At 36.3% G+C, this 16,016-nt stretch overlaps 1 protein-coding gene across 1 annotated transcript in view; it reads right to left on the bottom strand.

Annotated features, from left to right (window-relative positions):
• Window positions 1–16,016, bottom strand: part of MARCHF5 (membrane associated ring-CH-type finger 5) — a 51,114-nt gene that overhangs the window by 16,892 nt on the left and 18,206 nt on the right. The window lies entirely within an intron of this gene.

The raw sequence follows: 16,016 nt of genomic DNA, 5'->3' as shown, positions 1-16,016 counted from the left end.
TTGTTAAGTCATTCTCACAGGCATGAAGCAACACTCACATTTCATTTCCCTGATGATTAGTAATGCTGAGTATCTTTTCATACATCAGTTGACCATTTGTGTGTCTTATACGGAAAATTTTCAAGATCTTCATCCATTTTTAAATCAGATTGTATGTGGGTTTTGTTTTTGGATGTTGAGTTGTATGGGGGCTTCCCTGATGGCTCAAAGGTTAAATAATCTGCCTGTAATGTATGAGATGCGGGTTCAATCCCTGGGTTGGGAATGTCCCCTGGAAGGGGAAGTAGCAATCCAATCCAGTATTCTTGCCTGAAAAACCTCATGGACAGAGGAACCTGGTGGACTACAGTCCAAAGGGTTGCAAAGAGTCAGACGTGACTAACCATGCACACATACATACATTGAGTTCTATGAATTTCTTATATATTTTGGATAGTAATCCCCTATCAGATAGATGCTTTAGGATGGTTTACAAATATTTTCTCATTCCATGGTTTATCTTTTTATTTTGCTGTTTCTTTTTGCTGTGGAGAAATCTGTTTGATATAGTCCAATTTGCTTTATTTTTGTTTGTTGCTTATGAAGAAAAAATCCAAAAAATAATTATCCAACAAATAATTATAATGATATAGTGGATATCCAATTATTCAAAAAAAAAATTGCCAAGACCAATGTCAAGGAAACTTTCTGATGTTTTATTCTTGAACTTTCACACTTTCTGGTCTTAAATTTAAATCTCTAGGAACTTCCCTGGTGGTCCAGAGGTTAAGAATCCATCTTCCAATGCAGGGGACATGGGTTTGATCCCTGGTTGGGGAACTAAGATCCTACAATGCCATGGAGCAAGTAAGTCCACATGCTGCAGTGAAGAGCCAGTGAAGACAAAAAAAGAAATTGAATCTCTAATCCATTTTGAGTTACCATGCTGCTTTACAATAGCTTTGTAATAAAGTTTAAATCAGTAAATATGATGCCACCTGCTCTGTTCTTCTTTCTCAGGACTGCTTTGGCTATTTATGATCTTTTGAATTTCCATACAGTTTTAGGATTAATTTCTCTACTTCTGTGAAAAATGCCCTTGAACCTGAAGGGATTACATTGACAATACAGATGGCTTTGGGTAGTATGGACATTTTAACAGTATTAATTGTTCCAATCCACGAACAAGAGATAGCTTTCCACTCATTTGTGTCTTCTTTATTTTTTGAAATGGAGACTTAAAACAAAAATTTTAAATCATCTTTGGCTGTGCTGGGTCTTCACTGCTGTGTGGGCTTTTCTGCAGCTGCGGCGAGTGGGGCTACTCTCTAGTCGCAGTGCACAGGCTTCTCATTGCAGTGGCTTCTCCTGTGGTGCACGGGCTTCAGCAGCTGCAGCAAGTGGGCTTACTTCTTTCTTTTCAATTCAGATGTCTTTATTTCTTTTTCTTGACTAACTGTTCTGGGTAGGACTTCTAGTATTATGTTAAATAGGAGTGGTGAGCACAGACACCCCTGTCTTGATCCTGATATTAGTGGGTATGTTGCGTATGATATTAGCTGTGGGTTTGTCAAATACAGCTTTTATTATGTTGAGGTACACCCTTCTACTTCCCTGGTGGCTCAGATGGTAAAGCGTCTGCCTACAATGCAGGAGACCCGAGTTCAATCCCTGGGTCGGGAAGATCTCCTGGAGAAGGAAATGGCAATCCACTCCAGTATTCTTGCCTGGAAAATCCCATGGACAGAGCAGCCTGGCAGGCTACAGTCCATGGGGCTCACAACGAGTCGGACACGACTGAGCGACTTCACTTTCACTTTCCACCCTTGTATACCCAATTTGTTGGGAGTTTTTATCATGAAAGGATGTTGGATTCTGTCAAATACTTTTCTGCATCCACTGAGATACAAAGATTTTATCTTTCATTCTATTAATGTGGTATACCACACTGATTGATATGCAGATACTGAAACATCCTTACACCTCAGGGATAAATCCCACTTGATCATGGTGTACGATCTTTCAAAATGCTGTTGAATTTGGTTTGTTAATATTTTGCTGTGAATTTTTACATCTGTATTGATCAAGGATATTGGCTTGTAGTTTTCTTAAAGTGTCTGTATCTGGCTTTGGTATCAGGGTAATGCTGGCTTCATAAAATGAGTTTGGGAATCCCTCCTCTTTAATTTTAAAGAGTTTGAGAAGGATTGGTACTAATTCTTCTGTAAAGAATTCATCAGTGAAACCATCTAGTCCTGGTCTTTTCTTTGTTGGGAGCTTTATAATCTCCTTACTTTTTATTGGTCTGTTCACATTTTTTATTTTTCATGATTCATTTTTTGTACGTTTTGTGGTTCTAGGAATTTATCTTTACTTTTAGTTTATCCAATTTGTTGGCACACAGCTGCTCACAGTACTTTCTTAACACAATATTGACCAGAGATGTATTAATATGTCTTGTTACCTGAAGGTTATTGACCAGAGATGTTTCTATATTTACTTACATAACAAACCGTTGGTCACAGGCATTAGTTTCTGTAAAAATCCCCCGGTTAATAATGTGTTAAGATCCTTTGTATTTTGGAAGTATCAGTTATAAAGTTTCCTCTTTGAAAGACAACTACACATATGTACCTCATGTTGTGATGTAAAAGAAGTACACAGAAACATCTATGAAATATTCTTGGAAAAAAAAAATCACAGCAACCCCATCAATGAGATCTAACCAGTATATAAGAAATGCAAGGAATAAAGCAATATATTACTGACATATTCTTGGTATGGGTAATAACAAAACCCCCAAATGGGAAATTCCTGATGACAGATGATCTTTTTATTCAATGAAAAAATTATAAGGAAAGGTAAAATACTCAGTTTTACAAGTCACACTATGTCTTGGGTCCATACAAAGCCAGAGTTTACCCTCAAACCCTCAAAAGGGTTATATAAACCCTGAAGAAAGGGTAATAAGCTAGAAAAAAAAATCCACAGGACAATAAAATGAGCCAACAAAGAAAACTTTGTCTTATTTTCAAAAGATGGAAAGTACAATGAGGAGGAGAGTTTCTTCTAAGAATTTGTAAACATAGTCAATTAGAATGCTGATTTCAGGTTAGAAATCTGTCTGTGCTATGGGAGAAAACCCAAACTCATATTAAAGTGATCCCATATTAGCAACATCCCTTGGCATCTACCAACAGCAAATGCAAATCAGTCTAGAGTTTCTTCACCTTCAGGATATGCATAGCCTACAAATATACAGTTCCCTCTTAAGAGAAATAAAGCATCATGGGATCAGAGCCAGAAGAAAACAAATCAGGCTACCAAAGGCTAAATAATGGAACTATCAATCTGATCATAAAAAAATAATAAAATAACAAATAATTCTAAAGGAACAAGAAGTGAGAGACTATTAAAAAAATGATCAGGTACATTTAAGAAACAATTAGAACTTATAGTGGGAACCGCACCTCCCCCCGATCAGACACTGCTCAAGAAAGAATCTGAGAAAAGGGTAACTGTTACGAAGAAATTATAATGCTACAACAAAGACCAAAAGATGAAAAACACAGAAGAGACATGAAAAATAAAATGTCTAACAGAACTCTCATCAGAGTTCTAGAATATGAGAACAGAGAGAATGGGGGAGAAGCAATATTTGAAGAGACAAAGCTAAGACTTTTCAAAGACAGTCACTTATAAGGAAAGTAAGACATAAAACTTAATAACAGGTACAGGGGAAAATTTAGTATGAGAGGAAAAACCATTTCAATCCAGATGATGATCAACTAAAGGGGAAAAGAGAAAAAACGAGAAATAGAATGCATTAAATTTGGTAGTAAAAATCCAACTATATGAGTATCACAGTAAGTGTAAAAAAGAATTCAGAAGAGTTGAAAATAAAAGGATGAGAGAAGATAAGCAAATGCAACAACATAAAAAAAAAAAAAAACTGGCATGAGAGCGGGAAAAACAGTAACTTTTCAGTGAATAAACCTGACAAACACAACCTTACTGAGATGATCAAGGTCAGTATCACAGGTGATAGGTAACATTGATAGTAAGTGCCAGGTAACATGATGAAAATGGTACTTCATCTCTGTGGTCTTGTACCCTAAAACTCATATCATAACCCCAGTAGATGATGGAAAAACATGAGATAGATCCTGACTGGGATATTATATAAAACATGTAATCAGTATTCCTCAAAACTATCAAGGTCACCAAAAACAAGGAAAGTCTGAGAAACGGTTACAGTCAAGAGGAGCATTAAGGAGACATGATTAAATGTAATGTAATTTCCTGAACAGGATCCTGGAACAGAATACAGACATTAGGGAAAAATTAAGAAAACCTGAATAAAGTATGGGCTTCAGTTAATAATAATAGCAGTACTGGTGCATTAATTTTATTAGGTTGGTGCAAAAGTAGCTGCAGTTTTGCACTGTTGAACTTTGCCATTTGATATTAGAATACATTCTTATATAAATGTGGTTATATTATACATCATTTTAATGTGCATATCTCACTTTGTTTTTCTTGCTAATGACTTATTACTTGCTGTGTATGTTTATTTTAGACTATGGAAATAATGTTAGACAAAAAGCAAATTCAAGCGATTTTCTTATTTGAGTTCAAAATGGGTTGTAAACCAGCAGAGACCACTCCCAACATCAACACATTTGGCCCAGGAACTGCTAAAGAATGTACAGTGCAGTGGTGGTTCAAAAAGAGAGATCGAGAGCCTTGAAGATGAAGAGTGTAGTGGCCAGCCATCAGAAGTTGACAATGACCAACTGAGAGCATCACTGAAGCTGAGCCTCTTAAAACTACACGAGAAGTTGCCGAAGAACTCAATGTTGACCACTCTACAGTCATTTGGTATTTGAAGCAAACTGGAAAGGAGAAAAAGCTCAGTAAGTGGGTGCCTCATGAGCTGACTGAAAATTAAAAAAAAAAAATTGTTCTGAAGAGTCATCTTCTCTTATTCTATGCAACAACAACAAGCCTTTTCTCAATTAGGTTGTAACATGTGATGAAAAATGGATTTTACAACAATGATAGCTGGTGACGACCAGCTCAGTGGTTGGACACTACAGAAATAAACGTTTCTTACTGGCAAAAATGTGTTGATTGTAATGGCTCCTATTTTGATTAATAAAGATGTGTTTGAATCTAGTTATAATGATTTAAAATTCACAGTTTTAAACCACAATTACATTTGTACCAACCTAATAACAAAATCACTGCAGATGGTCATTGCAGCCATGAAATTAAAAGATGCTTACTCCTTGGAAGGAAAGTTATGACCAATTAGATAGCATATTAAAAAGCAGAGACATTACTTTGCCAACAAAGATCCGTCTAGTCAAGGCTATGGTTTTTCCAGTGGTCATGTATGGATGTGAGAGTTGGACTGTGAAGAAAGCTGAGCGCCGAAGAATTGATGCTTTTGAACTGTGATGTTGGAGAAGACTCTTGAGAGTCCCTTGGACTGCAAGGAGATCCAACCAGTCCATCCTAAAGGAGATCAATCCTGGGTGTTCTTTGGAAGGAATGATGCTAAAGCTGAAACTCCAGTACTTTGGCCACCTCATGTGAACAGCTGACTCATTGGAAAAGACTCTGATGCTGGGAGGGATTGGGGGCAGGAGGAGAAGGGGATGACAGAGGATGAGATGGCTGGATGGCATCACCGACTCTATGGAGATGAGTTTGAGTAGACTCTGGGAGTTGGTGATGGACAGGGAGGCCTGGCGTGCTGTGATTCATGGGGTCACAAAGAGTCGGACTGAGAGACTGAACTGAACAGAATAACAAATGTACCATAATACATAAAGTATTAATAACAGAGGAAAACTACATATGGTATATATGCAAGCTCTCCATACTATCTTTGCAACTTTTCTGTAAATCAAAAATTGTCCTAAAGTAACAACAAATCAATTTTAAAAAAGCTGGTGTAACTATATTTTCATTCTAGAGTTGGCCCTCCATATCCAAGGGTTCTGCATCTGTGTATTCAACCATCTGCACATGGAAAATATCTGGGGCAAAAAATTCCCCAAATCAAAACTCAAATTTGCTGCACAATGGCAACGATTTACTTACCATTTATTTTGTATTAGATATTTTGAGTAATCTAGAGATGATCTAAAGAATATAGTAGAATGTACATCAATTGTATATAAATACTATGCCATTTTTCCCCACTCCAGTGCTCTTGCCTGGAAAATCCATGGGCAGAGGAGCCTGGTAGGCTGCAGTCCATGGGGTCGCTAAGAGTCCGACGTGACTAAGTGACTTCACTTTCACTTTTCACTTTCATGCATTGGTGTAGGAAATGGCACCCACTCCAGTGTTCTTGCCTGGAGAATCCCAGGGACGGGGGAGCCTGGTGGGCTGCCGTCTATGGGGTCGCACAGAGTAGGACACGACTGAAGTGACTTAGCATAGCATAGCATGCAATTTTTTAAAAAGGGACTTGAGCACCCATGGATTTTGGTTTCTGCAGGGGTCCTGGAACCAACCTCCTATGGATACCAAGGGGCAACTATATTATCATATCTATATTATATATAAGACAAAAAAATTCTTATAGACAAAACAGTCCTTAATGATAAAAAGTTGAAATCACCAGGGTATTTTATTTCTAAACCTGAGGGATAGGTAAATGAATGACAGTTTATTAGTCATTATTCCTCATATGTATTTATGATATATTCTTTCTCAGCAAATGAAATTTCATCATTTAAAAAATACCCGAGTGAACATTCTGCTGAGTTTTGATAAATGCTAAGGCAGCAGATATAATTAATTCTGTATATTGATAGCAGCATGTTGGCAAAGGCAATGAAAAAGCAGGCATTCCAATATACTGTTGGGAAGATTAGATAGACATAATCTCGACAAAAGCCAGTTTGATGGTATCTATTAATGTTATAACTGCACATACTCTTTGACTTACAGCTATTCCACTCTAGTAAGTTATTTTACAGAAATATTTGCACATGGAAAATTATTTTACACAGCTGTTTATGACAGCACTTTTTGTCGTAGTAAAAGATTATACAACAAAGTCTGTATGTCCATCGTTAGGAGCCTGGTTATATAATCATATATCTATGTAACAATACTATACAACTACAAAGAGAAAGAAAGCTCTTTATATACTAATATAAAAGCTCTTTAAACACTAATATAAAAGCTCTTAATACACTAATATCTACCATATATTGCTAAGAAAAAAAAAGCAAGCATAGAACATGACGTATAGTATACTAGTCTAAAGCCTGTTGTGCTCCATGTAATCATGTGCTCCATATTCTGTTTGCCTCTCCAAGTTTACTCCTCCTCTTTCTCCACCCTGCTTTGTATATTGGGAAGCTGACCAAACAAACTGCATCCTTTAGGTAACCTTGCCCACTTCCTTCTCATGTGTTCAAACAATGAGTGGAATGGCTAGGAAATCAGAGTGTGGTGAAAGTGTTAAGGCAATTTCCCCACCCTGGCACCTTGGTTGTATGCAGCCTGCCTTTCTCTAAGAGCACAGGTCCTGTTGAGCAGCCAAAGCTCTTGTCAAGTTCTGTTAACAGATCCCCTGCCTTATACCTTCAGACCTAGGAATGTAAATGGTTTTCATAGTTGCCAGTCACTGAATATTTCTCTATCGCTTTTGTTTCTTTAATTCTACCCTAATGTTTATAGATTGTGTGCGTGTGTGTGTGTGTGTGTGTGTGTGTATGTTTAGGGAGGAAGGGGAAAAGAAGGCAGGCATGGGATGGTGAGAGAAAGAGAAAGACAAGGGAGAGAACGAGAAATGAGAAGGAAGGGGAAGAAAGGATAAGAAAGAAAAAGAGAAGCATTTGGAATGGAACATCAGAGACCTATAACAGCGGTTGCCGCCAAGGAAGGAAATTTACGTGGCATTGTGGTTGGTGGACATGGTAAAAAGACTTTTCATTAAATATCCTACTTTGAATCTTGGTCCATGTAAAGGTATTATCTGGAAGGAAAATACATACTTTGATTCCAATAGCATCAAATCACAGAAAATCTTTGTTTACATATACAAAATGTAATTTATTAACATTATCTCAAATTAATGCAAATTCCCAGTCTGTCTATTGTTATGGTATATGAAACTACTACTTATCCATATAAGGCCTGATAACTGACTCACTGACTCCAAGTAACATAAAATTCAGCAATTTAAAATCCTGGCTCCTTACGTGCCAGAAACCCATGCACTTCCATTAAAAAAATATGCTAAGTCTGTTTCCTTAACTGTAGAATAAGGACAATATCTACTGTGAGAGCTAATACAATCAGCATAGTGCCTGGCAAATAGTCAGGGTCTGTTAGCAAGTGACAGCTACTGATATCACTGTTAATATTATTAAAAGAAAACATTATAAAATAAAATAGTAATAACTATTAATTTTATTTGCTAGATACTCTAGGAAAGTTTTCTCCCAGGAATCATTCCTATCATCCCTAGAGAATATCTTTTCCTTTTAAGCTTTACAGGCCACCTAACATTTGACAACCAGTTTTTGAGGGTATTGTTAGTTATCTTCAACTTTACACAGAAGTTTGAATTAATGCTTAGTTGAGAACAATAAAATACAGAAATAGAAAACAAAGCTGTAATAAAAATTAAATTGAAAGTAATCTAAGAATTTACATAAAAGAGTGGAAGTGGCCACACTGATATCAGTTGAAATCAACTTTAAGACAAAAATTGTTACTAGAAACAAAGGACATTTTATAAGTAAAAGGGAGAGTCCATCAGAAAAACATAACAAATTAGGAATATTTATGCACCTACCAATAGAGTGTAAAATAAAATAAAAATGGACAGAACTGGAGAAACAGACAATTCAATAATAGCTTAGACTTTAATAGCTCACTTTTAATGACGAATAGGTAAAAGATCAACAAGGAAACAGAAGATTTCAAAAATTTATGAGTCAACTAGATGTTTATATCACACTCTACCACAACCACCAACAGAATACACTTCTTCTTAAGTGTACATGGAATATTTGCCAGGATAAAGCTTGCTAGAACATAAAACAAGCCTTAATCATTTAAAAGAACAGATATCAAAGTATGTTCTTTGATCACAATGGAATTAAATTAGAATCAATAAAAGAACGGCATTTGGGAAATTTACAAATATGTTAAAATTAAACCACACACTCCTAAATAATCAGCAGGTCAAAGAAGAAATCCAAATATTGCTTAGAGAAATTTTTAGATGTAAATGACTACATTAAAAAACAAGAAAGGTCAAGAGAATGAAAAGATACACTACAGACTGGGATAAAAATATTTGCAAAAGATATTCCTGATAAAGAACTGTTATCCAAAAGATAGAACATTTAGAACTCAACAATAGGGAAAAAATGATCAAAAGACATTACCAATTATGACATCTTAGCAAAGAAGATATGACTGCTAATAAGCATATGAAAAGACATTTAATATCTACATCATTAGGGAACTGCAAATTCAAACAATACGATATAAATGGCTAAAATCCCCAAAATGGAAAACAATAAGTGCCGACAAGGATATAGAGAAACAGGAACTTACTGCTGGTCAGAATGCAAAATGTACAGCCATTCTGAAATACAATTTGGTAGTTTCTCACAAAATTAAAAATACTCTTACCATATGATCCAGCAATTACGCTCCCTGTTATTTACCTAAATAAGCTGAAAATATATGTCCACATAAAAACTTGTACATAGCTGTGTACTACAGCTTTATCTGTAATTGCCAAAACCTGGAAGCAACAAAATGTCCTTCAGTAGGTGAATGGAAAAATAAGCTGTGATATGTCCAGATAGTGGGATATTATTCAGTGCTCACAAGAAATGAATTATCTGACTATAAAGGGAATACAGAAACTAAGGCTACATACCGTATGATTCCAACTACATGACATCCTGAAAAAGGCATATGAAAACAATGAAAAGATCAGTGGTTGTCACGGTTTAGGGAAGAGGATGGATGGGATGAATAATAGATGGATTTTCAGTGCAGTGAAAATACTATGTATTATACTATAATAGTGGACACACATCATTATATATTTGTCCACACCCATAGAGTGTACAATACCAAGAGTGAACCCTAATGTAAACTTTAGACTTTGGGTAGTAATGTGTCAGTATAGGTTTATCAGTTGTAGAAATGTATCACCCTGGTGAAACACATTAATAAATGCAGGAGGCTAAAACCCATGGACAGAGAAGCCTGGTTACAGTCCATAGCGTCACAAAAGAATTGGGACATGAAGTGACTGAGCACACATGCATGTACGGAGGCAGGGAGTATATGGGGTGTTTTTGTACCTTCCTCTCAATTTTCCTGTGAACTGTTCTAAAATGCAATGTCTGTTTTAAAAAAGATCTCAAACCCTTAATCTATCCTTATACTTTAAGATACTAGAAAAAGAAAATCAAATTAAACCCAAACCAAGTAGAAAGAAATAATAAAGACTAAAGTGGAAATAAATGAAATAGAGAGGAAAAAAAAAAAAAACCTGTAAGTTCGTTCTTTGAAAAGATCAACAAAATTAACAAATCTTTAGCTAGACTGACCAAGAAAAACCCTAAAATAAAGTCATGAATGGAAGAGGGGACATTAATATTAACCTTACAGAAATTAAAAAATGAAAAGGTCAGGACCAGATGGATTCACTATCATCTAACATTTAAAGAATTAACACCAATCCTTCACAATCTCCTTCCCAAAAATATGAGAGAAAAGATCACTTCCCAACTCATTTTATGAGACCAGTATCACCTAGTTCTTGAACCACTGAGAAAAAAAAAAAAAATTACAGACCAGTATCTACAGACAGAAAAATTCTCAAAATACTAGCAAACCAAACCCAGCAATATCTAAAATGGATTATACATCAATACCAAGTAGAACTTATCCCGAAAGGCAACACTGGTTAATGCAATATACCATATACCAGTAGCATAAAGGACAAAAACTACATGATCACTTCTACGGAATCAGAAAAGACATCTGACAAAATGTAACACCCTATCATGGTAAAAAACATTCAACAAACTAGAAGGGAAAATCTTCAATTTGATAGAAATTATCTATGAAAAACCCAGAGATAACATACTTCATGGTAAAAGACTGTTTTTGCTCTAAGATCAAAAATAAGATAAAGATGTCCTTACCACTTCCATTTAACACTGTTCTGGAGTTTGCAGCCAGGGCAACCGTGCTGTGCTATGCTTAGCTGCTCAGTCATGTCCCACTCTTTGTGACCGCATGGACTATAGCCTGCCATGCTCCTCTGTCCATGGGGATTCAACAGGCAAGAATACTGGAGTGGGTTGCCATACCCTCCTCCAGGGACTCTTCCCAACCCAGGGATCAAACCCAGGTCTCCTGCATTGTAGGTGGATTCTTTACCGTCTGAGCCACCAGGGAAGCTCAGGGTAGCTAGGCAAGGGAATGAAATAAAAGCAGCTAGATTGGAAAAGATGAAGCAAAACTGTTTCTATTCACAGATGACATGATATTATATATAGGAAATCCTAAGCAATGCACTAAAATACTATTAGAACTATTAAATGAGAACAGCATGGTTACAGGATATGAGATAAAAATACAAAAATCAACTGTATACTACACACTTGCAATAAGCAATCTGAAAATAAAATTAACAACTGCATTGAAAATACCATCAAAAAGAATGATAGAAATAAATTTAACAAAACAAAATTTGGGGAGTAAGGTATAGACTACTAGGTATAAAATAACCTATAAGGATACAACATGGAATACAGCCAATATTTTATAACTATAAATAGAGAATAACCCTTAAAAGTCATGAATCACTATACTGTATATCTGTAACTTATACAATGTAGTGTAGCAACTATACGTCAATCATAAAAAAAAAACCACCAAAATCCTTTACTTAAAAAAAAAAAAGGAATGAATGAAATACTTACAAATAAATTTAACAAATGAAGAGACCTGTACACCACAAACATATTGTCCCTGGATCCTTTTTGTTTAGCTAAACAAAATAACTATCTGGTCTTAAGCTGCATATAAATATTTTATTATTTTTTGAAATATTTTATTTTTAACAGAAGACAAAATTTTCTCAGCTGGTGTTCTTTTCCTGTTTTAATTCTATGCTTCTTAACTTTAACATGCACATAAACTAATGATTCCATGAAAACACAGATTATTAATTTTAACTAGGGGTGGAGCTAATGTTCTTCATTCTTTTAATTAACTCAGTTAGCTGCAACCAGCCTTAGTTGTGGCACATGGGATCTTTGATAAGGCATGTGAGATCTAGTTCCCTGACCAGGGATTGAACCCCGGCCCCCTGCATTGGGAGCATGGAGTCTTAGCCACTGTATCACCAGGGAATTCACCAGGTTTCTCATCCTTAACAGCTCTCAGATGATTTTAATGTTGCTGGTTCTGAGACCATATTTTGAGTAGTTTTTAAGTGCCTGTAGTTACACACAACTGTCCTAATTCACTAGAAAAAAGTGAATAATGAGAGGAGTGAAAGTCAGATGGACTGTCTCTAAGTTTTCCATAGCCAGGTACCATACATTCCCTATGGACAGTTAAGAACCGACATTTGCCACCATCCTTCCATTCTGGTCACCACTAAGTACCAGAAAAGATGCAGACTTTGGCCAGCTAGTCAAATAGACTGCGGCTAAATCCATATGAAAACTCTTTTTTTTAATACCTGCTACACAAAGACCATCTCATAGAATGTTAACCATCAGCTCTTCCTCTCTGCATCTTTTCTCTTGTCTCTTATTCCTTCTTTTGGCCAGTGTCTCCTAAGTGTCTTTGGGGGATGAATGGTGGTCCCTGGCAATCATCTGGTTTACTACAGACAATTTGGTTTAAAAAAAAAGTGATAAAAGCTTTGATCACAAACATTTCATAAATTGAAAAGATTAATTATGACTTTCAAGGAAATTCTTTTAGGTTCTTAACTGTTATGTTCCAAGGGTTACATATGCTTTACAAGGTTAAGAAGAGACTGACTGTTTCAGCTAACAAACTTCGACATCATGAGTTGTTTACACTGGCTAAATATATTACTTTGTTGTTGTTCTTATCAGTGTGTTAAGTCTCTAATTTAAATAATAAATACCTCAAAAGCATTCACTGAAGAGTAGAAGTGACGAAAGCATATTTGACTCGAAATGATAAATAGTATGATCTTACAGAGTGAAAACAGTAGGATCTTAGAGTGGGCTGTGACCAGTGAATTACAAGTTATTAGTCTGTACTAGGGGACCTCCTTCGGAGAAGGCAATGGCACCCCACTCCAGTACTCTTGCCTGGAAAATCTCATGGGCGGAGAAGCCTGGTAGGCTGCAGTCCATGGGGTCGCTAAGAGTCGGACACAACTGAGTGACTTCACTTTCACTTTTCACTTTCATGCATTGGAGAAGGAAATGGCAACCCACTCCAGTGTTCTTGCCTGGAGAATCCCAGGGATGGGGGAGCCTGGTGGGCTGCCATCTCTGGGGTCGCACAGAGTCAGACACGACTGAAGCGACTTAGTAGCAGCAGCAGGGGACCTCCTTACTCCCATCACAGCACAATACATTTTGAAACAGGGTCTAAATCATTATAAAACAGTAATAAGAAGCCACTGAAGTCTTCAAATAATTTTCAACCACTCTAGTAAACCAACTGACACCTGCATTACAAATTTTGTCATTGACAGCAAAGATTAAAAACCGTAAAGGAACTTTACCTTATTTTAACAAAATCAAGTGTAACTACAGTCAGCTGCAAAATTAATGACAAATATGCTCAGAAAGAAAACAATCTACTGGTATATTTCTGTATCAGATGACACTGCTGCTGCTGCTGCTGAGTCGCTTCAGTTGTGTCCGACTCTGCGCGACCCCATAGATGGCAGCCCACCAGGCTCCTCCGTCCCTGGGATTCTCCAGGCAAGAACACTGGAGTGGGTTGCCATTTCCTTCTCCAGTGCATGAAAGTGAAAAGTGACAGTGAAGTTGCTCAGTCATGTCCGACTCAGCGACCCCATGAACTGCAGCCCACCAGGCTCCTCCGTCCATTGGATTTTCCAGGCAAGAGTACTGGAGTGGGTCGCCACTGCCTTCTCCTATCAGAGGACACTACTGGACGTTATATAATAGGTGTCATATTCAGTGAGTAAGAACAGTATCATAGGTGTATGCTCTTAAATATTTTGTTTTATGACTATAAGAAACCACTAGTATTCACAGTATGAACCAACCCTTGGCATATATATATAAACTGTAAATAATGAAATAAAACTTTAATTCTGATTATCAATGAAAATATGCTTTAGAGAAGGGATTTTCTTATAACCAACAATTATCTTTGAACCTTAACTTGAAAACATACACTAGGATCAACATAGCCAAAAGCACTAGTCGTGTGTACCCAGGAACATTATGGCACCTGAAAGTCAATTCATACAAGGCTTCATTCACAGGCAACAGCTGGAGTTTGACACTTAAATTTTCCATTGAGTCTGTTAAAGATTGCATAGAAAATTGTGAATATATATTCAACCGCAGCCCCTGAGCAGATATCCTTGGCATGTTATGTCAGGAAAAAAGAAGTAAGTACAACACTCTGATTTTTTATCTTGTCAGGAGGAAAGATGCTACCAAAAGCTATTCAAATGAAGGATATACATTTCCACCCCATGACACCGATAAGGTCAGTAAAAACTTTCTGTGATTATATGTGGCTTACTCAAGTAGCAGATCTCTGTGAGACATATAGTATAGTGAATAGCTTGAACCCATCATAGCTGAAATTCTTCAGGATAAAATACAAAGACCAAATCATGATACACACAGCTTAACCATAGTTTGACTTTTCCAACATCTAGCCATGCTCTATCCTTGTTGTAGAATGAACGGGTGTCTTATTATTAGTATACTTAGAAAAATTTATTCAGTTACCACACTAGACCTAAAAAAATGTATTTCCTAGAACTGAAAAACACCAGAAGGACAGATTTACCCAGTGCCACTTTCCAAACTGAAATATTCAACTTCATTGCTGAGTGCCATACATTTGTCAACTCAGACATTGTAGGTAGTTTTCAGTGAGAATTCTTGCAATAATTTTGGTATTCATCCATCTGAATATCCAAAACATCTAGAAGAATCATCCTATACTTGCTGCTGAATCATCCTATACTTGGTTGTTGGAAATATTCAACAATCTATAGTTGAAAAGTGGGATTATCTGATTTAGCAGAACTAATAAGGAGGACAAGAAACTGTAGCTTTGACTTCAGTGAGCCAGGTATCAATGTGGTGAAAGATTGCAGCAGTAACTGCTTTTCATGATGTTTAAAAGACCCATCAATGAGATCCACAAATACTAAATGTCCAAAAAATGGTACTTTCTCTACTACACTATTTTTCTTTCATAGAAAACTATCACTTCTTCCTATGCATTATGTTAGAGAAATACAGACAACTATGGAGATTTTGATTGCCCTTATTATTAATCTTCTCACATTAGAAAAGCACTTCATCATCTGCATTTATATAGCTTCATTAAAAAAAAAAAAGGTCTGATTTCAATATGTATAGCACCTAGAAAAAAATAACATATCTAATAATTTCCAATTTCTCCTTGAAGCATTCCTCCACAAAGTCATTTTTTCCTTCGGACCTTCCGAAAAACCAAACTGCTTTCAAACACTTCTTGATTGTAGTCAAGGATGATATTAAAAATGTTTAATAACATTCTTATTATATGGCACGGCATAACCACCAGAGAATGACACCAGTTCATAATCACATGGCTGTATTGAAACATGCTAACTAAATATCAGTGTTAGTTATAGCTTCCTTTAAACATTCTGCTACACTTATTTCAACTCTAGCCTCATTCTCAAAGACCATTGGTTATTTCTTGCCAGCCAATTCACAGAAAAAGGAAAAGTAGTTTTCACGAAAGACAGCCATATAAATTGGATT

The sequence above is a fragment of the Bos taurus genome, chromosome 26 (genome assembly GCF_002263795.3).
Source record: "Bos taurus isolate L1 Dominette 01449 registration number 42190680 breed Hereford chromosome 26, ARS-UCD2.0, whole genome shotgun sequence".
Taxonomy (NCBI): Eukaryota; Metazoa; Chordata; class Mammalia; order Artiodactyla; family Bovidae; genus Bos; species Bos taurus.
The sequence above is the reverse complement of the archived record's forward strand: the minus strand, read 5'-3'. Positions and strand labels throughout refer to the sequence as shown.